Source organism: Phocoena phocoena, chromosome 17 (assembly GCF_963924675.1).
Source record: "Phocoena phocoena chromosome 17, mPhoPho1.1, whole genome shotgun sequence".
NCBI lineage: Eukaryota > Metazoa > Chordata > Mammalia > Artiodactyla > Phocoenidae > Phocoena > Phocoena phocoena.
The window spans coordinates 76,338,401-76,365,577 of NC_089235.1; the positions used below are offsets into that span (position 1 = coordinate 76,338,401).

General features: G+C 44.3%; 1 protein-coding gene across 1 annotated transcript in view; it reads right to left on the reverse strand.

Moving 5' to 3' along the window:
• Nucleotides 1-27,177, reverse strand: part of FAM135B (family with sequence similarity 135 member B) — a 163,075-nt gene that overhangs the window by 35,528 nt on the left and 100,370 nt on the right. The gene's annotated exons all lie outside the window — the stretch shown is intronic.

Below are 27,177 nucleotides of genomic sequence, written 5' to 3' on the forward strand. Positions count from 1 at the left end.
AGAAGGAGAAAAATGCTTTGCTGTAAAACAGGAAGCAGTTGTGAGTTGCAGTTCTCAGTATTGAAAGTGTAAGAGACTGTGTGAGAATGCTCTGTACATTCTACTGTGTTGGTAGCTGTAGGACGCATTACAGCCGTAGAATTCCACACACGTCATTTGTCTGATGAGGAGAAGATGCTTAAGTCTACAGTTTACTTGGAGGCCCAGACACGATGGAAAAGAAGGACCAGGACAGTCCTGACTTCCTTGCAGCCTCCCTAGAGAAGGATGGCTTGGGGTGAATTTCAGGAAGGATTTGTTTTAAGAACAGAAGAAGGAAATCTCACCAGGATGGGTTTGGGCAGAAAAAGGGAGGCACTGAGTAGTAAGCTTGAGAATTCCGTGGACGTAGGAATCTATTGCTCACGTGGATAAGAGGAGCGCAAGCAAATGTCTGTTCATGATCCATCCAGGGCTTCCTAGCCTGTCCTGCTGGGAGAAGCGCCAGGTGCAGTGCTGGTGGAATCGCATCCTCTCGGTTTCTGTGAGTTGACTTGCATAGTTGTCGATGCGGCAGCCTCTTGTTTCCTTTCTTCTTTGCTGCCATCTAAGAGGGTTGAGTTGGTCCACTGGGGTAGGGACAGGTCTCATAAGGGTCAGGAGCCACCTGAACTCCATCTGTACCCCCAGTGGTGCCATAAAGGCAGACAATGGTGGGTATAATTATATTTGCTCTCATCATGATAGTACAAATTAGGAAACCTGGATGGAGGTCTCAGGTCTGCCGTCACCTCACTCTGAGATGGTCTTAGATTCGTTCCCTGGGAGAAAGACTGCAAGACAGAGATTGGCCTGCAGGAAGGTCATGGCGTGTGCTCTTGGGAGCAACGGCCATGGGAGAGTAGGGTGGGGCAGAGGGAGGAGGTACACTGCACTGTCATGCAGGCACAGGGACCTCAGTCGATCCCCGGGGGAGCTCTGGACCTGCAGCTGTCTGGCCTTGAGACAGGGGCCAGGTCTTTGTACCCATGCACTGACTGTCACTGGGCATGGGTTACCTCGGGGAAGAGGTGTGACCTTGGTCGGCAGCTCTCCCAGACAGGGCAATTTCCAGAGAGGGACTTGGCCATATGCAGTTGGCCACCATCACCCTTGGTAGAATGAGGAAGGAGTGATTCAGGCGTGAAGATAGAAACTGGGCACCACAGAACTCCCCGGACAAAGTCTCAACTGCATCCTTCACTCCCCAGTGCCTCAAATTAAACCTGGCTTTACGTTATGAGGTCCCTTCTGATTTGAACATAACAGAGACATTCAACGAGCTTTGTCATAAAAAGACTTTTCCGGGGCTTCCCTGGTGGCGCAGTGGTTGAGAGTCCGCCTGCCGATGCGGGGGACGCGGGTTCGTGCCCCGGTCTGGGGGGATCCCACGTGCCGCGGAGCGGCTGGGCCCGTGAGCCATGGCCGCTGAGCCTGCGCGTCCGGAGCCTGTCCTCCGCAACGGGAGAGGCCACAGCGGTGAGAGGCCCGCGTAACGCATAAAAAAAAAAAAAAAAAAAAAAAAAAGACTTTTCCGTTTCATAAGCAGGAAATTCAGTCAGGACATCTGTGGTTGCCAGACACTCAGGGTAACTTGCATATTCCCATTTCTCATCTTTCCTATTAAGATCAGAAGTCAGTACAGTAGTAGGAAGACCAGCAAAGCTTGTGCATAGCAGGGTGTGTATGTTGGACTCCCCAGGTCTATAGAGCAAGAAAGAATCCACTATTCATGAAACATCTAGATATTCCCATCATACTGTACCTCAGTGGATGCTTTATCACCTTATAAGGCAGATATTCTAATATGTGTTCAAAATAGAATACAGATATGGTAAAAATCTCAGTATTACCAAAGGAAACACAATATAAAGTTTCCTAGTCCCTAGAGTCCAATAATTTTCTTGTACATCCTTCTACAAAGCTTTTATATGCATACGCACCTATGTGTATATATGTGCGCTTATATACGTATATGTCCTAAAAGCACAGAGAGCCACTCACGTTGAAAAATGCTCTGGGTATCTCTTGGCTACTCATTTTCATCGTTTATGCCTTGAAGTGACCAAAGAAGTGATAGCAACTCCAATTCCCATTTCATAGATTGAAGACTATGGCTCGGAGAATCTAGCGAGCTGTACGAGTCACTGTGCTTTGGCCGCAGCAGAAAGGATTCTCAAGTTCACGTGCTCAGTGAAGGCAGGCCTCTGTCATCTGCCATGTGTGCCTTTGAGAAGCATGGCTGGCAGAGGACAGCAGCTCCGCTAGGCCTGCTCACTTTGACATGGGCATTAATACAAGTCCTGCAGTGACTCCGTTATCTGTGCCTAAGCAGGACTGAAAGCAGACGGAGGATTAACAAAGGCGTCAGATCTCGCAGCTCTGAGTCCACAGCCTGTGTACCTCAAACACCCCTGAACCCTCCAATTTCCGGTCCTGCTACCTGCTCCCAACTGCATTTTCTTATCACCAACACCTCCTTTTGACGGTACTCCAAGACCCATGGAAGAGGGCAAGGGATCTACAAAGTATGTTATTAAGTTTCACTTTTAAGACTAGACACCAATAGCATATGGATTTTTCGAGAGCGACATAAAGAAAATGTTGGAGAATCGTCATAAGGCTGATTTGATATGATTATTGACATAATATGAAGTCTAAGTGTTAATCCAAAGAGAAATCCTAAAAACATATGGCTGGAGATTATCATAAACAAAACCAGTGCCATTTTCCATAAACACTCAACAGCACGACTTTTAGAAAGTGAATGATTTGCCACAGAAAAATCCCATTAGCCGGCCCTCCAGGCCTCCAGAGCCAGCATTGAGCAGCCAATGCCCCCCCATTAGAACTGCATGAAGTGGATTGAAAAGCCCTGCCCAATCTCCCCAGCACAAAGAAAGAACGCTTTAGCATCCCTCCTTTTCAACAGTCTGGAAAGGAAACCCTAAATAATACGACAGATTCATGCAGGGTAAGCAGAACATAGGCTGTGTGTAAACTCACAACGGAAGGCTCCTGACCAGGGCCCACCCCACGGCATCATCTGTGCAACATCTGTAAAAAGGGGACGATAGTAACCCGGCTGTTAGGGTTGCTGTGAAGGATTAAACACCACCACTCAGGTAAAACACAGACTTACGTGACGCCCCAGTGTAATGTCAGGGTGCGCTGAAAGGAAAATCTTTTCCCATTAGGACCCACCCGCTGATGGCCTCTGGAAATGGGTCTATGGATTAAGTAGCTCAAACCTCAGTGGTCATCCACATAGAAACGTGCAAATGGATTTTAACTGAATGGAAGTCTTCTGGGAGCTGTGCAGGGATAAAGCTTGGTTAGAACACAGAGTCTGGAGTCAAATAGGGTCTCTTCCTTGCTTGCGGACTATCACCGTGACTCGGTTGGTCCTCAACACCTGATATGTCAGTTTCCCAACATGAAAAGTGGGGATAGTAATAAAGTTAAAGTGTTTAGTATAGTGCCTAGTTTATATCAAGTACTTGTTAAATGTTCGAAGTTTTGCTTTCTCATTCATTTATCACCTGACAGAGGTACCTTGCCATCACATCAGACCTTTGCATACATGCCTCTCCAGTGAGTCTGCATCTCTCCATCTAATTACTGCCCTGGGCTCTAGAGCTCTATTCCAAACTGCTGATTGGATAGCTTGCCTGTTGTCACACACGCACCTTGAAAGGAGCTTATTACTGCCCCCCTTACCTGGTCCTCCTCTTCCTTCTGGTCTTGGTTAATGGACCCACCTTGCCCGACATCCAAGAAAGCCAGCGAGTTCCTCTAGTCTCAACTTCCTTCTCACCCCAAGAACCAGTTATGAAGTCTTGAAAGTTCTAAAATGCTCTTGCCTCTGCCCTTGTCTGAGTCTCCTCTATTGCTCACTTTAATTATTAACACGTCCTTCTCCTGGGTCTCACTGCCCAGGTCTTCCCTTTCCTCTGCAGCACCACTGTGTTCCCACTGTCTACGAGATCCAATTCATATTCCTTAGCACGGCATTCAAGGCCTTGAGCCCCGATCACATCTCCTGGCTCAGCGGCTGCCTCTTGCTTCACTCCAGAGTCCACTAGCTGTTTTTCCTTCTTTTCAAGGCCTGTCCCCCTGCTGCCTAAAAGTCACCACCAAGAATCAGGTCAATGTCCTGTTCTTTGTGAACCTTCTTCAACTGCTCCCTCCTCTTGGGTCCCTTGCACATACCTCATTAGACCACAATTATTTCTGTAAATTTCTCTCTCTAACCCTCCCTGCGCACTTTGAGGTTAGACAGTATGCTATTTGTCTTTGAACCTGACACACCTAGGACACAGAATGCAATGACCACATGGACAGTGAATGAATGAATGAATGAATGAATGAATTGTAGCATCCTCTAGAGGTCTTGGCAGCATCACGACAAAATGGGCTTGGTGAGCACAGCCCCAGATTGAAGGTCCAAATTACCTTCACATCCCCCTGCTTAAGAACTGTGGAGCTTTCACGCAATTTTGGAATTTGGATTTGCTAGACCCCCACGATAATCACGTTATAGATATTTATGTCCTATAGAAATATACTTATTTATACTTTATATGGAATATGTATACAACCTGATTTTTACCAAGCATGCAGTAAACACTGATAACTTTTCATTTAATTCAGACACACCCATAAAGGCAAAACACATTTTTGTATAGAAATATCAGTCATCTTCTGTGTTACAGTTACGGGAGAATATGCACAGATGGAATTGGTTTGTACTATTCTGGATGTGTCTTTGAAAAAGGAATGGAAGCTCAATCAGACCTCAAAATCTAGAATTCTATTCATAGTAGCTACTGTTCATTGTATATGCCTGCTGTGTGCCTGGTACTATGTTTTTGGCCCCTGAATTCCTCTTCCTGGTGATGCAGTGAGTTTTTCATTATGATCTTTGTTTTTAACGAATAAGAAAATAATAATACAACAGCTTTAATAAACAGCTAACATTTATTATTTGACTCTATTAAATACCAGGCGTTGTTGAAGTGTTTTATATGTACTAATTATTTAATTCTTCTGCCAACCTGATGAGATAAGCACAATTATTTATCCCCATTTTATAGACTGGGAGACTGAACCCCAGAGTGATAAACAACTTGCCTGCAGGGCTCATGGCATGCGGGAGGTGGATCAGCAATGCAGACACAGTCTGACACTGGAAACCACACATTCCTAGTCTTTTTTTTTTTTTTTTTTTTTGCGGTACGCGGGCCTCTCACTGTTGTGGCCTCTCCCGTTGCGGAGCACAGGCTCCGGACCCGCAGGCTCAGCGGCCATGGCTCACGGGTCCAGCCGCTCCGCGGCATGTGGGATCTTCCTGGACCGGGGCACGAACCCGCGTCCCCTGCATCGGCAGGCGGACCCTCAACCACTGCGCCACCAGGGAAGCCCTGCTTCTCCACTCTTGATGTGTTTGCAACGTGGAGGAGCATATCCACTAGCATCACACCCCCAGCTCCGCTCTGCCCACTTACTGAGCAAAAGGTGAGTTTGGGATAAGAAACTAGGTGCTTCCCTGGAGTCTTCCTCTCTTAGTAGCAAGTCCTCCCTCAGAGGCATTTATCTCCATCACCTTCAGCCCTGGGGGAAGCCTGGTAGATGAGGCGTTCTTCAAGGGAGGCGTACATTTGTCTAGCACGGCTGTACCTGATTAAGTAAGTAGTCAATTCTAGAGTTCAATGTCCGGGAACCCCCTTGATCAAAGATGTAAGCCAAATCTCACATCTTAGCTTGAATTCTAGTTTGTCTTATTTTGTCTGATTTTCCAGTTGGGTCAGCACTCAGTTAAGGGGAAGAGGGTATTGTGTATCAGTTCCCCTTCACACCCAGGAGATTTGATCTCTTTGACGAGGAAGTCACTAACGTTAATACTTCCCTGTGTCATACGACCTGGGGTTCTCAGGAACAGAGGGAGCAAACAAGAAGAGTTGGCCAGTGTTGGGTTAGAACAGACCAGTGGATTTCAGTCACTATTTGGAGGAATCTTGGGGGTACCTTAAGCAGTAAGAAAGGGGCGGCGTGGGCGAGGACCCCACTTCATCAGAGCTTTTCTGTTCACAGCAGCTTTATGGTGAGTTCTGCAGAGCATTCATTTGAAAAAGAAGTCCTTAGTTAAAAAAAATAAAGAAACTTTGAAACTCACTGGACTCATCTAATGCCCCTGCGTGCTCAGCGGCTCTACTGTAGTCCAGAAGACAAGCACAAATTGTGTAGCTGGAAATCAGACCTCAACGCCCTTGTTGTTCATTGTTTTCCTTCCTGATTCCTAATTATTGTTTTCTTTCCTCTCTGTTTATAAGCCTGTTTTAAACGGCGGTTTTTAAAAAGATACTTTCTGACTCGAATTACTCCAAAATGACAGTGAGGTATTTTTTTTACTTCCACTTTGTGGGAAAAAGCAACAGAGTTCCACAAAGATTCAGTGGACTTGGAATTACAGGAATGACCTGGGCTCAAGGGGTTAAGTCCTGCTTTTGCTGTTCCTCAGCTTCCGCGCTTCTGACAGTGGCTTAATTGTCCTCCGGGCAAGAATGAGGATAAAGGGGAAATGTTCTTTGCCTTCCATAAAGTACAACAAACACATAGTCCATCAGTCTTATTATCAGTAAGAACTCCGTGTGAATCCTTCCAGCGGTGTGCTTAAGTGATGGTATTTTCTTTAGTAATTTGTTCAATTCCTAGCTAACTAAGAGATTGTGAAACTTTATTTAAAACTTTTTAAAAAGTATTTAAAACTTTAAAAAGTATTTAAAACTTTAAAAAGTATAACTTTTAAACTTTAAAAAGTATTTAAAACTTTAAAAAGTATATTTAAAACTTTAAAAACTTTAAAAAGTATTTAAAACTTTAAAAAGTATATTTAAAACTTTAAAAACTTTAAAAAGTATTTAAAACTTTAAAAAGTATAACTTTTAAACTTTAAAAAGTATTTAAAACTTTAAAAAGTATATTTAAAACTTTAAAACGTTAAAAACTTTAAAACTTTAAAAAGTATAAGTCATTAGTAATTAGATAAGTTGACATGTTGAATCTGAATAATTCGTAACCATCTTGTAAGTTACTTTGATGCTTACGATGTAATTTGGGTGAATGCTGCCGGTGACCCGTTTGACTTTAGAGAACTGTGTATTCATATTAGAAGTATTATGATTGGGAGCCCCACTGGGTGTCTTCAGCTCATCAGTGGGGTCAGTCCGATTCCCTTCATCTTCATGATCCTCATTACTCTATACCTGGTGCTTCCTGTGTAAATGTCATTGTGCTAAACACTTGAGCTCCAAACATTAACACACCCTGCCCCCACCTGGAAGAACAGATTCTCAAGTTAGAGGAAATGGGGACACAACTGCGAAAGTGTAGTGCAATGTGGTAGGCATCGTACTAGAGGAAACCCCAGGATGCGATGAGCGTGTGGAAAGGCGTAGGTAGGGAAGGTTTCCTAGAACAGGTGGTGCTGCAGTTGAATCTTGAAGAGCAGGGATGAGGGAAGGCACTGAAACTGTCATAAACAAAGACAGAGAAGGAACAAATTAATAAAGTGCAGAAAAGTATAATCAGTAGCATGCGGCTAAGGTAAGTGAATCCAGGCGAGAAAAGCAGGAGATGATGCTAGACAGACAGCCTGGGGTCTGGGCATGGAGGGTCGGGCTTATCATGTCGATCAAAAATCAATTCCCAGGCACCCAGAGACACAGAGGAAATGGACAACACGTGTGCCAGTGTGCCTGTCAGTGGGGGATGGGAAGACACGTGTCGAGCCCTCTTCCATGACTCTGGCTTCTCACTAGTCATTGCATCTGGCCCTCCAAACATGTAGGGAAGTTGAAATCATGATGTAAATTTGCAGAAGTCGAATGGTCCAGAGACATTAAGTAAATGGCCTGTGGTCCCATAAGTACTGAAAGACAAGTCCAGGATCCCAAAACAGCACGGCCTTGGTCTGTTATCCCACAGGGTACTATTCTGAATGCCCCAGAATCAACATCTTCTCAACTGAAGACAAGACAGCAAGAATAGGGATAAGAGAAACAGCAGGAGTAAGGTGAAATGGCCATCAGATACACTGGATTAATTACGTAGCGTGTGAAGGGTCAAGCGATTAATACTTCCATCCCCAAGAGGCCAGTTCCAAGATCATAAACTCAGACGTATCTGCCGAATAAGTGAGCTGTCAGTCTCAGTGCCTTGGGATGTGGTGACCACTGTAAATGTTTCTACTTCGAATTCCGTAGGGGTTCACTATGGTCTCTTAAAAATGTAAAATTCTATGCTTTTGCGATTTTAATTATGAAAGGTATTAAATCCCTGTAGCTGCCACTGGGACAGGCACAGAGTCAGCATGTATAATTACTCTCCTATTTCGAGTTCTGAAGTCTCTTGTGTGACTGTGGTCCTTATCTTTCCCCCTCGTACTTCTGGTGGGCTTTCTATGTAGCTCATTCTATAGGGAACCTGGAAAGCAGACCAGAGCAGAGCATCATTGAAAACAGATCCTATGTTCTGATAGCAAACATACAAACACCCACGTGGCTCCTTATAAATCTTATCTGAGACACACAGAAAACCCAGAGTCATTTCTAAGTGAGGTGAGGGATGACTGTCTCAATGTCAGATGGTGGGTACGGGCATGGGTGTGACCCGAATGAGGTGCGTCTGATCCCAGAGCCCACACTCCTGCACCACCAACAATTAATTCCGGCCTCCCCGGAGCGAACGCTGTCTCTCTCTTAGCCTCTGCAGAAAACAGGCTGTTCTGAGAAATTATTAAGGCAAATGGGAGGCCACTGCACCAATACTGTCATATTAGAATGTTTAATTCTATGAGAAACCAGCTCAGGATACTTCCGGCTTTTATTGGAATGCCCATAGCAATCGTAGAAACCAAAATGAGTATTTGCTTAATAAGTCATAGTGTTCCTAGAGCTTTTAAATCAACTCTGTAAAGTCTGTGTCATTGTCCTCATTTTATAGACAAAGAGACAAAGTGGTGGATCTCTCAAAGTGTCAGGAATTGAGAGTTTTCTATAAAATGTTATCCAAATGTATAGACCAATAATAATCTGAACGCATTTTAAGTAAAATTTGGATTGTGTCCATGACCACGTCGCAATCAAATATTGCTGTGCATTAGTAGCTGCATTTTCCTCAGGGTTCAAGATCAAGCTGTTATATGTAAAGGCCGCTAAAGCGACTGCATTAACACTGCCACACTGCTGAACCACGGTGAGACACTGGAGTTGTTTTTAATGCTGGTCTGAAGTTAACTGGCTGCTCACTATTTGCTAGTACTCTCCTGAATGCGGTGAGCACCTTCGATATGACATATAGCCCAATCTGAATTTGTGACTGTCACCTCACCGATAAAATAAGAATAATAAGGGCAATTCCCTCCAAGAGGTAGAATGAGGAGCAACTAAGACAGCAAGCGGAAGCAGGGTACTTAGAAGAGTATCTGGCAGAGAACGAACGTCTGACAAAGAATGGGTATTTGTATTACAGGAACACAGAAGAGGGGGGTGCAAGCCACTTTACAGGTATGGGAGGAGAGATGACAGAGTTCTAACATGCAAAGAAACGACATGTCAGAGGGCCCAGCAGGTACAGTGGTGTTGTTGGCCATCGTATCTGCAACCACACTATACAGACACTCTCTCCCTTTTCTCTGAGCTAAAGAGATCAAGGCATAGAAACAGGGGGTAAGGGGGAACCAGAATCCCATCTCCCTGCAGTCTTCCAAATACAGGTGATTTTGACTTTCAGTATTACCGACAGAGCCTTCAGATGATATCGACAGGCCACGTGAAAATTGTGTCTACCAACGAGGACTCTCAGACAATAGATTCTTTTAAGGTGACTGGAGTCACTCCATCACTCTGATGTAGAAAATACTGCAACATCCCACATTCGAAAATGCCTGATCTCTCCAATAAAACATTTATAGCTTTTGACACTTTGATTTTCTAGTATTTTACTTCCAGCTCTTCTTCATTAAAAGCATTTCCCCAAACTGTGCGCAATGTTCGGCAATTCTGTTAGCAGTTGGCAAACTGGATGCTTAATATTTAATCTAATTGAGAACATTACACAACCCAAACTGAACGAGCAACTTAGTTGTCAGATCATCATAAAATCCCAAACACCTTTCTGATGAATGTCTTCATTTTGAAAGTCTAGTTTGAAGAAGGCTCTGACTTAACTAAATACTATCCATCAACTCAATCGGATGCATGTACTCGGATGCCTTTAAAAATTCCCAAACAGTCGCTAAGCTGCGATATTCTAAAAGCACGAGCAATCACATGCTGAGTGAAAGAAGTATGCCCTCCATTGTCAGGGTCAACCTGAATTAAAATGCTGGCTTTGCAGACTGTAACCTCTTCAGGGCTCTACTCCACATGTGTAATCGCCGAATCTATCTATTAAAAATAATTTTGGAATGAGATACCATCTATAATACAAGACTGGTGACATGCTTTAATTATATAATAAATCAAAAGCCTGGTTGATATTAAGTGTACCGTATGGTCACTCCATAAATAGTAGATACAATGAATAAATAGTAATGATGATTTTTATCACTACTACAGTTAATCCTATTATCTTTATTAATAACGTTTTAGTGTTAATAAAACATCATCTCATTTTTGCTCCCAATCAGATCACATTCGAGAGTCACAGGAGACAGGCAGAGGGGGCAATGGGAGAGATCAGTTACATTCTGGGCGTTATTTTCAATTTGATGCATTCCTCTTTGTTTTACTGGGTGCCTCTGATTCGTTAAGACTTGGCTCTCTGCTCTGGCAGAAACACCTTTTGGGAATAGGCTTTTAGCTTGTTCAGGATCAAATACGGAGGAGGTTTATGCCCCTTGCACACTGCTGTTTGTGGATATAAGCAAGAGAGGGTAGATGCAAGAGGTGAGAAGAAACAGGAGTACAAAGGAGGGAAGCTTCGATGAGCTCAAGGAAGAGCGGAGAGGAAGGAACAAGCTCCACTGGGCTGGCACCCACATAGAGGTGGGCACCAAGCAGGCACCACACAGAACAGGAGGGCTTGATGGATGTGAGCTTCTCATCAGCCCTGGAAACCTGTGGCCGGAAGTCTGCTCTCAACCCAGCTCACAAGAACTCGACATGTAGGCCCCGTGGGTTTGTTATGAAAGCTTCTCTAATCCAGAGGCCAAAGCCTGGCCCCTCTCCCCATGGTTTCTCCTTGTCCTGACTTTAATTGCCCGGATACCAGCCTGTTCTGACCCTGAAACCAGTCTCCCGCCCCAACCTACCAGCATCTGTACGCCTTCACCTTACCAAACCCATGTCACAGATGCCCTGGGGATAGACCCTTGCTGATTCTCAACAGAGATCACAGTAAGTGCAAGTTTTTCTCTCCTTGGGGACTACTCTGTCATTTTCTTTACACAAATGTTACTTTTAGTAATACTTCTACACCGAGGCAAGAGAAACTTCTTTCAGGAAGAGTTTTGGGTGGTTTTGACCCTAATTATGGTTGATATTATTACAAACAGCCATATTTTAGAATGGAGTAGAATATACATACATAAAAGATTTAGCATGGCGCCCACGTCAATCCTGTACACTTTTCTTCAAGAATCACTGATCGGGTGCTGTTTCTGGGCTAGGCACTAAAGCAAAATGCTTTAGAAAATGTAAAAAGATTACTGGTACAGGATTTCTGGGTTCGAGCCCCTCGTAGTTCAGTGTGTGAGGCAGCACACGGGGATAAATGGTTTTCCTGCAGCTTGGGAAGTGCTGTGATAAATTTATACACAAATGCTACTACAGCGCACACACACACACACACACACACACACACACACTCACTCACTCACAAAGTATCTGCATCATTCTTGGGCCAGTCAAGAAAAGTGCCATGTAAGAAGTGACCCTATAATTTAAAAGACACAGATTTTTTTTTTATTTAAAAAAAAGGAGGATGAAAATTCCAGGCACATATGTGAAGGCTCACGTAAAGGAAAACCTTTTGCAGAAGTGAAAAAAGAAAATGAGTCTGGTTGTAGCACAGCATACATGTGGGGATAAGGCTGAAGGCGAGTTCAGATTTAGGGCTATAAAATAAGGCAGCATGAAGGCCTCCCTTGCTTGTCATGATGATAAATGTAAGGTCCATCATCTCAAATTAGCCTAGGTGAGATACAGTAGAGGGAGGAGGGTCAGAAGACCAGAGACAAATTGGGAAGCTGTGCATTTTCCAGGTAAAAGGGCATCTGCTTAGGCAGTAGAAGAGGGCGAAGGCAGGGGTTACAAACCCAAAAGCCACTTAGAGTTTGAAGGAATCAGTCACTGATGTGGATGTAAGAGAGAAGGGATCAAAGATGCTCCTGAGGTCGCCGGTGACTCACTCAGATAAGCAACACAGAAAAACTGTTTGGGTCCCAAGAGGATGAGGCTAGCTGAACAGATACGCTGGTTAAGATTCAATCTCTAGAGTCCACCGGCTTGGGATGAAATCCCAGTGCCATCACTCACAGTCTACCTGGCCTTGGGTATGCCTCAGTTTCCTCGTCTGTAAAACGAGGGAAATAGAAATCGCTTCTTCCTAGGCTGCTAGCAAAGAGTGCATCCACTAGTGTGTGCAAAGGCTTAAGACGGACTGGGAAAGAGTAAGGACTCAATGGAGTTCAGCTAAGGTTAGTCTAGTAATTCACTGCAAACATGGAGTCTGATCTGAATCTTAGCCACAGAACCTTCTATCTCTATGAATTCACCGCCATGATCACCAGGACAATTTACGTAGCAAACACAACACTGACCTCAGAGCCTTAATCCAGCATCTAAAGTTTACTATATGGACAATCCCAGGTAAGTCACTTCCACTCTCAGGGCCTCAGCGTCCCCATCTATGAAAGGGGTTCACACATCGTAGGGGTGTTATGGCTGTTAAAGGAACCAGCGTGAAAGGGCTTTGGGACAGAGAGCACACTATGGAACTCAGGGATCGCATCACCATTACTCGAGGCATCAATGTTAAGTCTCAAAGAGTGTAACTTAGGCACCTTGGGAAGTTTTCAGGGGTTCTCCACTCTCCGACCCTCCCCCCTCCCACGAATGGCTCAGAGCCGACAGGCAAGGCTGGGCCAAGGTACAGTGCTCCCTGAAGCCCCCAGCAGACATTCTGGCAGCCACAAGGAGGCAGCATTTTCGCTGGAAGTTCTCTTGGGAAAGAGAGTGAGATCAACATGGAACAGAACTCCCTACGCTACCCAGAGAAGGCAGCCAATGAGGCAGGGAGAACGGCAAAAGCCAGCAAGGAACGAGAGTCACTTCCAATAATTACTAGTGGAGCAGACTCTGATGAAGTGAGAGGGTCAGTCAACATAGTACAGGCCTGCAGACCAGGAGCCGGTCTACCCCTGGATCGGTCTGAAGACGTAATTCATTCCGAGAGGGTTTCACTGACAGGTGTGCTCCCGGAATGGGAGGTCCAGGGTGAGTACCAATAAAAATATAAAGGACTGTAATAGAACTTTCTACGAAGTCATGAGCAAAGATTCACCACTATTTACAACTATTGGGGGGTCACTTAAATAAGAGGAGTTATCTAATCAATTCAGGGGTAGGATTTTTCAGAATAACTTCTAATAACATTCACGCACGTGGTATTTATTGAGTACCACACGCTCAGATGATGAGGGTTACAGGGTAAAGGAAGATGTGGTCTGTCCCCACAGGGCTTTCCATCTAGCAGGGAAGATTCAACTGTTTCCGGTGAGATGAGCATTGCACAGAGGGGAAAAGAGGGATCACTGAGGGTTCACACCAGTCTAGGTTCTCAGAAAAACCTTCCTTGGGCAAGTAACGTTCATTCTGGATCCTGAAAGATGCGTGGGGGAAACTCAAAAAAAAAAATCTGATGTACTGCCTTTCTCACTCCTTTGGGGAAAAAAAAAAATCAGTTCCCTCTTATGTTTGCAAACAGATTCCACTTGAAGAACATAGCTGTCTCAATACTAACCATTTGCTAAAGGGGAGGAAACTGAGGCATGAGACCCCGTAACCAGTAGGCTGCAGAGCCTACACAGGCCCTCAGCTATAGAGACTACAGCTTCTTTCCTTCCCAGCTCTGTGAACTCGGGCAAATAACACACCCTCTTGGTGTCCTAGTTTCCTGATGCATAGCATAGTTATAATAACAGTAGCCTCAGAGTTGTTGTAAGGGTTACATGAGATGATCTATGTAAGTGTTGACTGTCAACATCAAAATCATCAACATTGTACAGCACTGGGCAAAGATGCCCACTTAGGTTGTGAGTCTGGAAAATGCATCCATGATCTACGTGCATGTAAAGGATACCTAATTTATAAATGTGCCTTATGGCTAGAATTATCTGTATATCTCCAGAGACTCCTATCTAGACAACCAAATGAGAGATCTGAAAGAGCTTGTAGCTTCAGTGCTGGAAGAACTGATTTTGGAATTCCAATATCCTCCTCTATAAAAGGTGAAAAACAAGCCTGGACTTCCTCACGAGTTACTCATTGTTCACTCGTCATTCGTTTACACGACAACGGTTAACGAGGCGCTGGATCCAGCAGAGTTCAAGAAAGACACGGTTCCTTCCTCAGAGCTTTTGTGGTGATGGGGAGACAATGGGAATAAAACATAGGAAGTAGATGGTTACTATGAAATAACCATCAGGTAAAGACATGAAACTCACGGGCTCCTTCTAGGCAGGATTTCAAGTTCAGGGAATTCTCGTTTCTGTGATAAAAATGATCTCTCTCTTCCAGATAATAGCGAGACTATTCATGGAAAACATACTTAACCTCCACCCCTTCGTACGAAGTATAACTGATAAACTCTAATGGGTGCAAATGTATTGTTGATGGAAACATGATTAACTCAGATTACTTCCAAATATCTGAGCAATGAGACTGGGGAAAAAGAAAAACTGAATCCCTGTAAGTGTAGCTCTTGACTTAAAATTCTTCTGTGCACAGGATCAAAAATAGCAATAACTCAACTTCTATTCCTTCTCATTGTAGCTCTACTAAAGATAATGAGAAAAATACAAACAGCAGAGTGAAAACAGGAGAAGAGATCTAGCACTTATTCAATATTGACCATGTGCCAATCACTTTAAATACGTTAACCGTGAGAACAACCCATGGGGCTAGCGTTATGTTCTGCTCAGAACCACAGTTTAGTTGAATGCAATATACAAAAGACAGCAATCGCTTCAGAACTGTATAGAAGTGGGTTAGAATTTTGGTTCGGGTAAGTGCTCTTAGGAAAAACGTTTGGCCTCTCAGATCCTTAGTTTCTTCGTCTATAGAGTGGGTTTCATAATAAGAAATGTTCACGGATGTTAAAAAGCTCAGAAGAGATCCTGTTTGCAAAAACTGAACATTGTGTATATCACATAGTCCTTGCTCAATAAGTATCCCTCTCTGGTTTTCCTGGGTACTGGATTTCTTGCCTCCTAAAGTGTGCTACAGCTGTTGAGTCTACACTACAGAAATCCTGTTCAATGACCTGTTTCCCCCAAAGACACACACACACACACACACACACACACACACACACACAAATAAAGTGTTTCCCATCAGACCAAGCAACACAGCCAAGAAATTTCTTACCAGACACTGGCAGTATGCCCTTCAAAAAATTAAACTGAACCAAACTAGAAAATAAAACCATTTATAAAATCCCAACGGCAAACATAAGTTGAAATGAGTTGAAAATTTTGCAGGCGATGATAAATATCACGTGCTTACTTACCAAGCTAACTCAGCGTGCGTTATGTGGGAAGATGCCATTAATAATCACACAGCTGAACACTAGTGATTTGGTCTCCATGGGAACAGAAGGTACTATCACACCACTGTTCTTTGATGGATCTTTTATTATTTCAATAATTGAAAAGTGATTCTTCAAGATGATAGAAACTATCAAACATATTCAATTATGCATAACAGTGGAGATAGAAAGTGTGGAGCTTTGGAATATTCCATTGGTCCTGTTCACTTTTCAGCAAGGAAAGAAAGGACCCTGATTAGGAGAACCGGCTGATCTTTTGGGGGAAAAGATCACAATATCCAATTTTCCTGTAATTTCTAGAAATGCTAAGCCTGGAACCTGCCCCTGGTGGCTTTCGTCGTGGAGTGGACTTCCTGCCTTTAGTCATGTTACAAAAGCCCACCAGGTACCAGCAAATGCTCAGAGCCCTGTAAACTCGGGGAGAACACTCAGCAATCATACAGTAGAGTATCAAATCTGTTTAAACGTTTGAGTTGGAGATTGAGAAAATATCAAAAGAACGGTTTAAGGTAATAAATGATGAAGACCATCCCACTCTCAATTAGCCAAAAACAAAACAGACTTGTCCTTGAAGTTTCTCTCCCTCACCCAGACCTATTTATTCTCCCTCCCAAATGCCTCTCACTCTTAACACCACCCATTTCCTGGGATCACTACCTGGGGGCAGGTTCATTCCAGGATTACTGCAAGGGCCACCCATACCACCGCCTGTTTCCCTGTTTCACTCCTTCCCTCTAGGAGCTATCGGGTGACAGAGACACAGGTAGGCCTGTGTATGCAGGTGTTGGTGATAAGCTGTTAACAAGAGCTAGTACATGGACAGCAACTTATGCAAGGTTGACCTTGTACCTTGCACTAAGTCACATGCTCGAATATATTAACACATTGACTTCTCAGCCCCAAACTATGAATTTCCCACTTTAATATAATTTATATTTTACAGATGCGTTTAACTCAGGTATAGAGAGAGTAAGAGACTTGTCTAAAATCACACACACACACACTCTCACTCACTCACAGGGTCAAGAACAGAAAATTAGCAACCTAGATCCAGAGTCCAGGGTTCATGGAAGATACTGTAGACACTCAAGCAGGTATAGGATTTGAAATGCTTGGGTTTCCCAAAGATGACAATATTATAACAAGAGCCCTCCGGCACCTGGTTGGGTCATCCTCTTAGCCTGGAATCTGGAGAAGACCTGCTGGTTCATTCATACCTGCATTCTTACGAATGTAGTTCAAATATCACTCAACCAGCGACCGAAGTGCTATTCTGGGACACTGTGGAAAGGCCCATCTGTGTTCAGCTGCTAGTGAGAAACACGTAGCCAGTTGTTGAGCCTGGAGACGCTGGAACACTGCCTGGGCTTGTATTCTAACCACTGCTCACTAGCTGCTTCCTTGAGCTTTCTGTGATTTAGTTTCCTCAAAATGACTCTCAGAATAACCTGGTTCGTAGGCTGTCATTATAATTCAATGAGTAAATAAATATAAAGAACTTAGAAGCGTGTTTGGCACATCCATTATGTTGATGGTGGTGATGGTGGTGGCGATGATGGGGATTAAAATAAGTTATGTGTTTACCCCACAAAAGACTTCTTCGGAAACTCATTTTCAAGCCTTTTATTCAAACACCTGGTGTAGATTTCAGCTCATGGTTTACAAGAAAATAGAAAATAGAACAGCAACAACAAGAAGTACCTGCATATATATCATTGCTTAAAGTTTCCACTAAAGGTTGGGGGGACGGGGATAACTGCTTCGGTCAACATTGAGTAACAGAGACCAAGTTTACTCTCCCATTCGAAATGACTAAAAATCCACATAAAATAGATGAAACAACAGTTTTCAGATACCGGGCATCAGGCTGCCTAGACTAAAAGTGAGCCCTACAACTGTCCTGACATACCGCCTGCAGGGAGTTTCCACGGCATAATGCAGGCATGTGGGATATAAGTAAATCCTGGTAGACTCTCTGAGTTGAGGAGACTGAGCTGAGAGCACAAGGAATTCAAGGGGCCCAGAGCCGCAGGACAGAACACTGGAGAGGAGAGCAGAGCAAACAAGTCCCAAAGCTCCTCCATAGCTGAGAATAACTGGTGTAGCAACAAATCGAAGTGGAAAACCTCACTGTTTACCAGAGAGGTAGAGAGCTCAGAAGGGCATCGTCCTAGTAGTTGGGTAAAATTGCCCTAAAGACTTCAGACTTCTCTGGTCCTTCCTAACAAGACTTAAAAGCAAGTCTTGGTGGGGGGAGGGGGTTGGTCAAACTGACTCCAAATAACTTAAGTACATCTCATAACAAAGTTCTAAATATGTAAAATATATACAGTATTATATATATATATAGATAGATAGATAGATAGATCTATATCTATATAAAGATACAAATATCTCTATAAAGATATATCTATATAAATATATAGAGATATAAATAGCACTGAACATGAAAAAGGTAAATTCACCATGCCTGACATTGAATTACCAGGCATACAAAGAATCAAGAAAATACAACACACAATGAGGAGAAAAATCAAGCAATAGAAACAAATCCAAAATGGCACAGATGATTAAAAAAGGGGGGGGGCTTCCCTGGTGGCGCAGTGGTTGGGAGTCCGCCTGCCAATGCAGGGGACACGGGTTCGTGCCCCGGTCCAGGAAGATCCCACATGCCACGGAGCGGCTGGGCCCGTGAGCCATGGCCGCTGAGCCTGCGCATCCAGAGCCTGTGCTCTGCAACGGGAGAGGCCCGCGTACCGCAAAAAAAAAAAGTTCTCAGCAAAGAGAGTTACAGCGAGGCAAAGAAGGTGAGGCAGAGAGTGGGAGGTGGAGACATGGAGGAGAGACAAGAGGAGCTGGAGAGAGAGAAGGGAGTTGAGAGGTGGCAGAAGCAGGAAGACAACAGAGACGGGGAGAAACAGAGCGAGCCATCTAAGTGAGGGGGAAATGAGGGATGAGACGCCTGGCTAGAGGACAAGGCAGATTTAGGGGCAGGACCAGGAAGGGACAAAGCAGGACACAAAACGTGATGACACAGGGAGATCAGCTCAGTGCTTTGTGACCACCTAGAGGGGTGGAATAGGGAGGGTAGGAGGGAGACGCAAGAGGGAGGGGATATGGGGATATATGTATATGTATAGCTGATTCACTTTGTTATACAGCAGAAACTAACACACCACTGCAAAGCAATTATACTCCAATAAAGATGCTAAAAAAAAAAGAAAACGTGATGAAAGAGTAGAAGAGCAATCACCTGCTCCACTTGTTTTTAACTCATCACAATTATAATGTATGGCTTAATGATATAAGTATTTATTTAATATATACACCTCCCCCAATAAACTCCCCCCAGCAGTATCCTGCTTGTCCATGACAGCAGGACAACACAGCTCTTACTGCAGCCTCACCAAAGCTGAACAGATACAGAAACATAGCAAGGGGGTCAAGTTACTGAATATGTTAAAGAAGAAAAAGAGTAAGTATTGCTGTCGCTCTACTGACCGGGGCTCTGAGTCTCGGAAGGTTCACTGACTCACTCAAGAACAAAAGCTAGTAAAGGGCAGAGTCCCATTTAGATACGGGTTTCTTTACCGCAAGTGTAGGCCACGCCTAAGAGCCAGAACATAAAATGATTCTTTTCAGTAACTCCTGCCAAGTCTTTAATTCCTCAGTGAATAGTTATGCTCAAATTATAGTTTTTATTTTCTCAGATGGAGCAGTTATGAGTACAGAGAGGCTCAGGGTGCATCTCTGATATATTTAGGAGAAAGAAACATTCCATAAAGCTGCAGGTGAAGGAGAAGCAATGGGATGGACAGGGTACGGCAGGGTGGGGACATGCCAAGCACGTGAGGTTCTTACACACTGTGGACCAGGTCTCTGCATAGGTAGCTTCCAAGGCCAGGCACACAGGGGTTAGACAGAGTCTGCCACACTGGGTTCTCCTCTGCAGCTTTGTACTCGTGTGACGTGAGGCGAGTTGGTCCACCTCTCTGAGCCTCAGTTTCCTTGTGTCCAAATTCCAAGTGATGATGTTTAGCTCAGAGGGTTATCATGGGCATTAAATAGGATAAAGCACAGAGAACATCAAGAATCATGTAACAATGGCTGTTCACCTAGAGTCCCTTTTCAGGGGGCACCTGTTGGTCCAAAACTACACAGTGAGGAATAGTTACTGCCCTACTGCCCCCAACACTTGCAATCTAGAAACTCAAAGTCTAGTGAGAGACTGGCTAGAAAACGAGCAGTGACAATGAAATACAGTTTGCAATGATAAGAATGAGCAAGAAGGGCTTCCCTGGTGGCGCAGTGGTTGAGAGTCCGCCTGCCGATGCAGGGGACACGGGTTCGTGCCCCGGTCCAGGAAGATCCCACATGCCGCGGAGCGGCTGGGCCCGTGAGCCATGGCCGCTGAGCCTGCGCGTCCGGAGCCTGTGCTCCGCAACGAGAGAGGCCACAGCAGTGAGAGGCCCGCGTACCGCAAAAAAAAAGAAAGAAAGAAAGAAAAAAGAATGAGTAAGAAGATATTTGGTGTCCCAAGAAGGGCGTCCTGACCCAATCTGGGGTCAGAGGAGAGGGTGGGAATTGGAGGAAAAAATGCTACAATCAACAAAGCCTAATTACAATACGCAGAAGCATATATGTTAAAGCTTGGATAGCCTTCTCCATAGACATGAAACAAATCCCCACTGAGCCAGGGATCTTACTGAGCTTCCTTCCAAGTTGAGCACCTGTACGTGTGCATTATCCCAAGATCAGGGAGGGGATGAGCTCAAGGACTAGAGTGACAGAGCCTGGGTCTGTACCCAAGTGAGTCCAGCTCCAAAGCTTGTACCTTTCAGTTCATTCCAGGAGACCTCGACTCAAGGATGCTTCAGAACCACCTGGGGAGATTTTTTAACTACTGCTCTCTAAACCTCACTCTAGCTGGGCTGAATTGGAATCTCTGGAAATAGGGCTCAGATATGCATAATGTTTAAAAAGAAAGCTTCCCGGGAGATTCTCATGTGCACTCCTGGTTAATAATTATCTCCAACTGCAGGGGCAGCCCCAGGGAAAGGCTCTCTCTGCCTGTGACCTGGTATCGTGTTCAAGATTGTTTACTGCCAATAAGCTATTAAGAAGTGCAAATGCGTTGGACATCTGCTGTCTATGCCTATGGTAACAAATATACTGAGGGCTAAGAAGCCATGGAGCTTGTTGACAGGCACACGTTGGCAGCGGGTAGAGCTGCCTTTGACAAGGTGGGTTTGACAGGCTGAGCTGAACTACAGACTCTCTCGAGCCAGCTTACTGGGGGTGAATGGCATACATGTCAGCCTTTAGGTTGGCTATCTGAATTTCCCTTTCTTCCTTTTTAATACAAGTGTACCTTTAGTCCAGAATGAGACTTGGGAAAAGGAGGAAGGAAGGGAGAGGGTAGCTAGGCTTGCAAGTGCTGCCTGCAAGTGGTCAAGAGGACCTTGATCATCTGGCTCCCAGGATGCTCTCCAGCCACTTGCTTGTGGCATCTGCCCTTCCTGGGCCAGCTAACACCTTACACCGAAGAGAGAAGCAGGGGCCTCACGGAAGTAAGCGTGCACTGCCCTGCGAGTGTGCTGACTGGGTTCAAACCAGAACATAGCTACTTTGTGGGGACTGCTTCATCTTTCCTGCAAAACCCACATTTGCCTATGTATGCGCTCACCTGTGTGTGTGCGTGTGTGTGAGCGCACATCACACTCACATGGACAACAGGGTCACCAAAAAGTCAATCAGCCAGCTGCTATGTGTTTTCATTATTGGAGGAAGGCATTTAAAGGAGTGTCACTGGGTTCACATCCCTACATGCTCTCTCCCAGCATTCTATCTGTTATGTCTTCCTTTTTGGTACCCTCGGCATGGGGCCTGCGAGAAACTGAGTCCAAAATTGTCATCAGCAAGGATGCCTGTTCCTGGGACTGGAGACCTTTCATGGTCTGGCCCATCTTCCACTAAACCCTACCATGCATCCTAGATCTCAAGACCACACCACAGCCTCTAAACAGGTTTTGCATGTCAGACTTCCAGTCTTTGATAAATATAGATTCCTTCCTCCAGAGATCCATAGTTATAGCCAGGGTAGGTCAGACCGTGCTGCAGTAACAAACAACCCTGAACTCTCAGTGTGTAACACTACCGAAGCTGAGTTATCACTTATGCAAAAGTTACTGCGGGTAAGCAGTTTTTTGTGAGCAGGTGTCCTAAAAGCAGGGACTCAGGATCCAAGGTCCTTCCATCCTCCTATGCTCCCACCTTTAACAGGCATTCTCCAACATTTCCACAGAATGAATGGAAAGCACAGAGCACCATGCAAAATATTTTTAAGGTACGTGCCTTATGTATTCCACTGGCTGGAATCCAGGCATATGTCCCCAAACTAACAGCAAGTGAGGCTTGGAAAGAGATCTTCAAATGTGTGCATTAAGGGGAAAGGAGATTGGTGAGAATACAGCCCAGCTCTACCACCACTGCCATCCTGATCACCAACCATCTGTTTCACTCTTCTTCCCACACCTGCAATACCTCCATACCAGCAAACAACCCGAATCTTATGGACCCACTACATCATATTCCAACTGTAGGGTTTCCTGAGTGACGGGAGGTGGTCATGACAATAGGTCTGAATCGGACTCTTCTTGGTTCAACAACTAAACATTTAAAAGTATAAATTAACTGTCCTTCACGGTGCACAATAGGAGAGGGTAACTGCCATGGGCACTCCCGCTAGTAATGAAGAAGAACAGGAGTCAGACATAGGTCTACAGCAATCTTGAAATCCTGCTGGGCCAACAAAGGGTAGGTAGGCCATCTGGTTGGGTGTGGGAAAGCTTTGATGACGCACACGTTCTGCTACTATTTGGAACTCCTTGGTCCATTCCCCTGGATCCATGTAGTCAGTGCCCCCTGGCTATGCCTTCTGGGGCACTGAGGGGGCAGTGGAGGAAATGATCCCTTGGGGGGATACAGCATTCAAAGTCTATCTCTTGCTCTATAGTATCGGAGGCCCAAGGGTTAAGATTATCTCTGAATAAAGATCGTCTTGTAGACTAAAATGGTGGTCTCTTCAACAATATAATTTTCTTAAAAACCTAGGCTGTCCAAAATTCAACACCCATTTGTGATAAAAACCCTCCAGAAAGTAGGCATAGAGGGAACTTACCTCAACATAATAAAGGCCATATATGACAAACCCACAGCCAACATCATCCTCAATGGTGAAAAACTGAAACCATTTACACTAAGATCAGGAACAAGACAAGGTTGCCCACTCTCGCCACTAATATTCAACATAGTTTTGGAAGTTTTAGCCACAGCAATCAGAGAAGAGAAAGAAATAAAAGGAATCCAAATTGGAAAAGAAGAAGTAAAGCTGTCACTGTTTGCAGATAACATGATACTATACATAGAGAATCCTAAAGATGCTACCAGAAAACTACTAGAGCTAATCAATGAATTTGGTAAAGTAGCAGGATACAAAATTAACGCAAAGAAATCTCTTGCATTCCTACACACTAATGATGAAAAATCTGAAAGTGAAATTAAGAAAACACTCCCATTTACCATTGCAACAAAAAGAATAAAATACCTAGGAATAAACCTACCTAAGGAGACAAAAGACCTGTATGCAGAAAATTATAAGACACTGATGAAAAAAATTAAAGATGATACAAACAGATGGAGAGATATACCATGTTCTTGGATTGGAAGAATCAACAATGTGAAAATGACTATACTACCCAAAGCGATCTACAGATTCAAAGCAATTCCTATCAAACTACCACTGGCATTTTTCACAGAACTAGAACAAAAAATTTCACAATTTGTTTGGAAACACAAAAGACCCCAAATAGCCAAAGCAATCTTGAGAAAGAAAAACGGAGCTGGAGGAATCAAGCTCCCTGACTTCAGACTATACTACAAAGACACAGTAATCAAGACAGTATGGTACTGGCACAAAAACAGAAATATAGATCAATGGAACAGCATAGAAAGCCCAGAGATAAACCCACGCACATATGGTCACCTTATCTTTGATAAAGGAAGCAAGAATATACAGTGGAGAAAAGACAGCCTCTTCAATAAGTGGTGCTGGGAAAACTGGACAGCTACATGTAAAAGAATGAAATTAGAACACTCGCTAACACCATACACAAAAAAAAACTCAAAATGGATTAAAGACCTAAATGTAAGGCCAGACTCTATCAGACTCTTAGAGGAAAACATAGGCAGAACACTCTATGACATAAATCACAGCAAGATCCTTTTTGACCCACCTCCTAGAGAAATGGAAATAAAAATAAACAAATGGGACCTAATGAAACTTCAAAGCTTTTGCACAGCAAAAGAAACCATAAACAAGACCAAAAGACAACCCTCAGAATGGGAGAAAATATTTGCAAATGAAGCAACTGACAAAGGATTAATCTCCAAAGTATACAAGCAGCTCATGCAGCTCAATAGCAAAAAAACAAACAACCCAATCCAAAAATGGGCAGAAGACCTAAATAGACATTTCTCCAAAGAAGATATACAGATTGCCAACAAACACATGAAAGAATGCTCAACATCATTAATCATTAGAGAAATGAAAATCAAAACTACAATGAGATATCATCTCACACCGGTCAGAATGGCCATCATTAAAAAATCTACAAACAATAAATGCTGGAGAGGGTGTGGAGAAAAGGGAATTCTCATACACTGTCTGTGGGAATGTAAATTGATTCAGCCACTATGGAGAACAGTATGGAGGTTCCTTAAAAAGCTAAAAATAGAATTACCATATGACCCAGCAATCCCACTACTGGGCATATACCCTAAGAAAACCATAATTCAAAAAGAGTCATGTACCACGATGTTCATTGCAGCTCTATTTACAATAGCCAGGACATGGAAGCAACCTAAGTGTCCACCAACAGATGAATGGATAAAGAAGATGTGGCACATATATACAGTGGAATATTACTCGGCCATAAAAAGAAATGAAATTGAGTTATTTGTAGTTAGGTGGATGGACCTAGAGTCTGTCATACAGAGTGAAGTAAGTCAGAAAGAGAAAAACAAATACCGTATGCTAACACATATATATGGAATCTAAAAAATAAATAAAGGTCATGTAGAACCTAGAGACAAGATGGGAATAAAGACACAGACCTACTAGAGAATGGACTTGAGGACACGGGGAATGGGAAGGGTAAGCTGCGACAAAGTGAGATAGTGGCATGGACATATATACACTACCAAATGTAAAACAGACAGCTAGCGGGAAGCAGCCGCATAGCACAGAGAGATCAGCTCGGTGTTTTGTGACCAGCTAGAAGGGTGGGATAGGGAGGGTGGGAGGGAGGGAGACGCAAGAGGGAAGAGATATGGGGATATATGTATATGTACAACTGATTCACTTTGTTACAAAGCAGAAACTAACACAGCATTGTAAAGCAATTATACTCCAATAAAAACGTTAAAAAAAAAAAAAAAAAACCTAGGCTGTCAATGCATTTGTTTCTAGTCTCTTCTATGAGCTCTTAAATCTGCTTCATTTCTTTGATTTTGTCTTCAGGTTTCTCCTAGAAACTGAATGGAAGCTGACTTAAAGCTTTCTGGGTCAGTATATAGGAGATTTGGGGCATTAATCTAATTTCTGTGCCAAGTCTCTGTCTTTTCTGTTTTCCCAAAGTCTGATACAGGTCAGTGGCTCTCCAGTGTGGCTCTCCTCCAAACAGTGTCTTCTGTTTTGTGCCACTGACATCTTAAACACATGACCTCTGGGGTCACCACTGAAAGGAAAGAAAGGCCAGAGAATCAAGCAAGATGTTTTAAGAGTGGGGAAAGAGGCCTATATCGCTTCTCCTCCCATTTAAATGGCCAGAACCTAGTCCCAAAGCCTGAACCTAATTGCAAGGAAAACAGTCCTTAGGGACAACTAAAAGAATGAAGGGGGGGGCTTCCCTGCTGGCGCAGTGGTTGAGAGTCTGCCTGCCGATGCAGGGGACGTGTTCGTGCCCCGGTCCGGGAAGATCCCACATGCCGCGGAGCGGCTGGGCCCGTGAGCCATGGCCGCTGAGCCTGCGCGTCCCGAGCCTGTGCTCTGCCAAGGGAGGAGCCCCAGCAGTGAGAGGCCCACGTACCGCAAAAAAAAAAAAAAAAGAATGAAGGGGGTTTGGGACCATCTCTACAGTCTCTTCCACACCCACCCGAACACCAAGGTTCCACGTGTCCTAATTTAGCACATCTGCAGGGGGTGGTCTCTGCTGGGGTCACACAGCACTGACATTGGGGGAAATCCCTTCTAGAATCTCCAAATTCTGGCTCCTATAGTCGTGACCCTTACACTAAGACCACAGTAAAGAGAAAAGGCCTTATCTTTGACGTCAAGACTTCCACTAGGGGATATGCGCCCAGCTAGATGTCAAGAAAGAACCAAATGAATAACCACTATTCTGGGCAAAGTCAATTACAGGCCCTCGCCATCTATCAAGAATGGGCTGAGAGATTTGGGTCCAACAAATCCATTCACAGTGAAACGCTTTATGTTCAGTCCTTGTTTCCACATTAACACAACACTAAACGTATCTTGGCAGAGTTAGAGTCAACCCCCAGCCAACTGTCTTTCTGGCTGTAACTGTGCCCCCCCCCCCCCACTCTAACCTGGTCATCAGTATTTGCAGTGGTCAAAGCATCTGGGACGCCACCTCCCGGATTCCCTCCTTTCCCTTCACGTATGCTTAGGACACGTGGTGGACCCTCCCACAGTGCAGATCAATGCCACAGTCAATCCTACACTCTAGCCTCAAATCACCCCAAACACCTAGCTCTGGTGAAGAGCCACTGTATTCTCAGGAAGCCTCATTCTCCTACGTCTAGTCACCCACAGCTGACTTTCCTTATGAAGCCATTTTTCTGAAATAGCAAATCACCTTTCCAGAAAGACTGAATGTGGGATGGAGGCTGGAGACCAGCAGAGATGCATGGAGACGTGGGTGCTAGAGATGGGCTGTCAGGCTGCTGTGATTACAGTAACGCCAGCTTTGGTTCAAGGAGCCCAGCCTCCCTGCCAGACACTGTCTGGGTGTTTCAGATTCATTCCACGCTTGATCAGCAGTCACCCTGTGCGGTCAGCCCTGTTATCCTTTGAACAGGATAACAGGATCCCAACTACCTGAACAGCCTCACTCGTACCCCTCGCCCTCTTGGTCACTGGGTCTCAGTCTCACTGGGCAGAGCATCCTTTATCATGCCACTTTTTCTCACCTCTGGGCCTTTGCCACAGCAACACTTTTTTTTGTTATAGCCCCACTGCGCATCTTG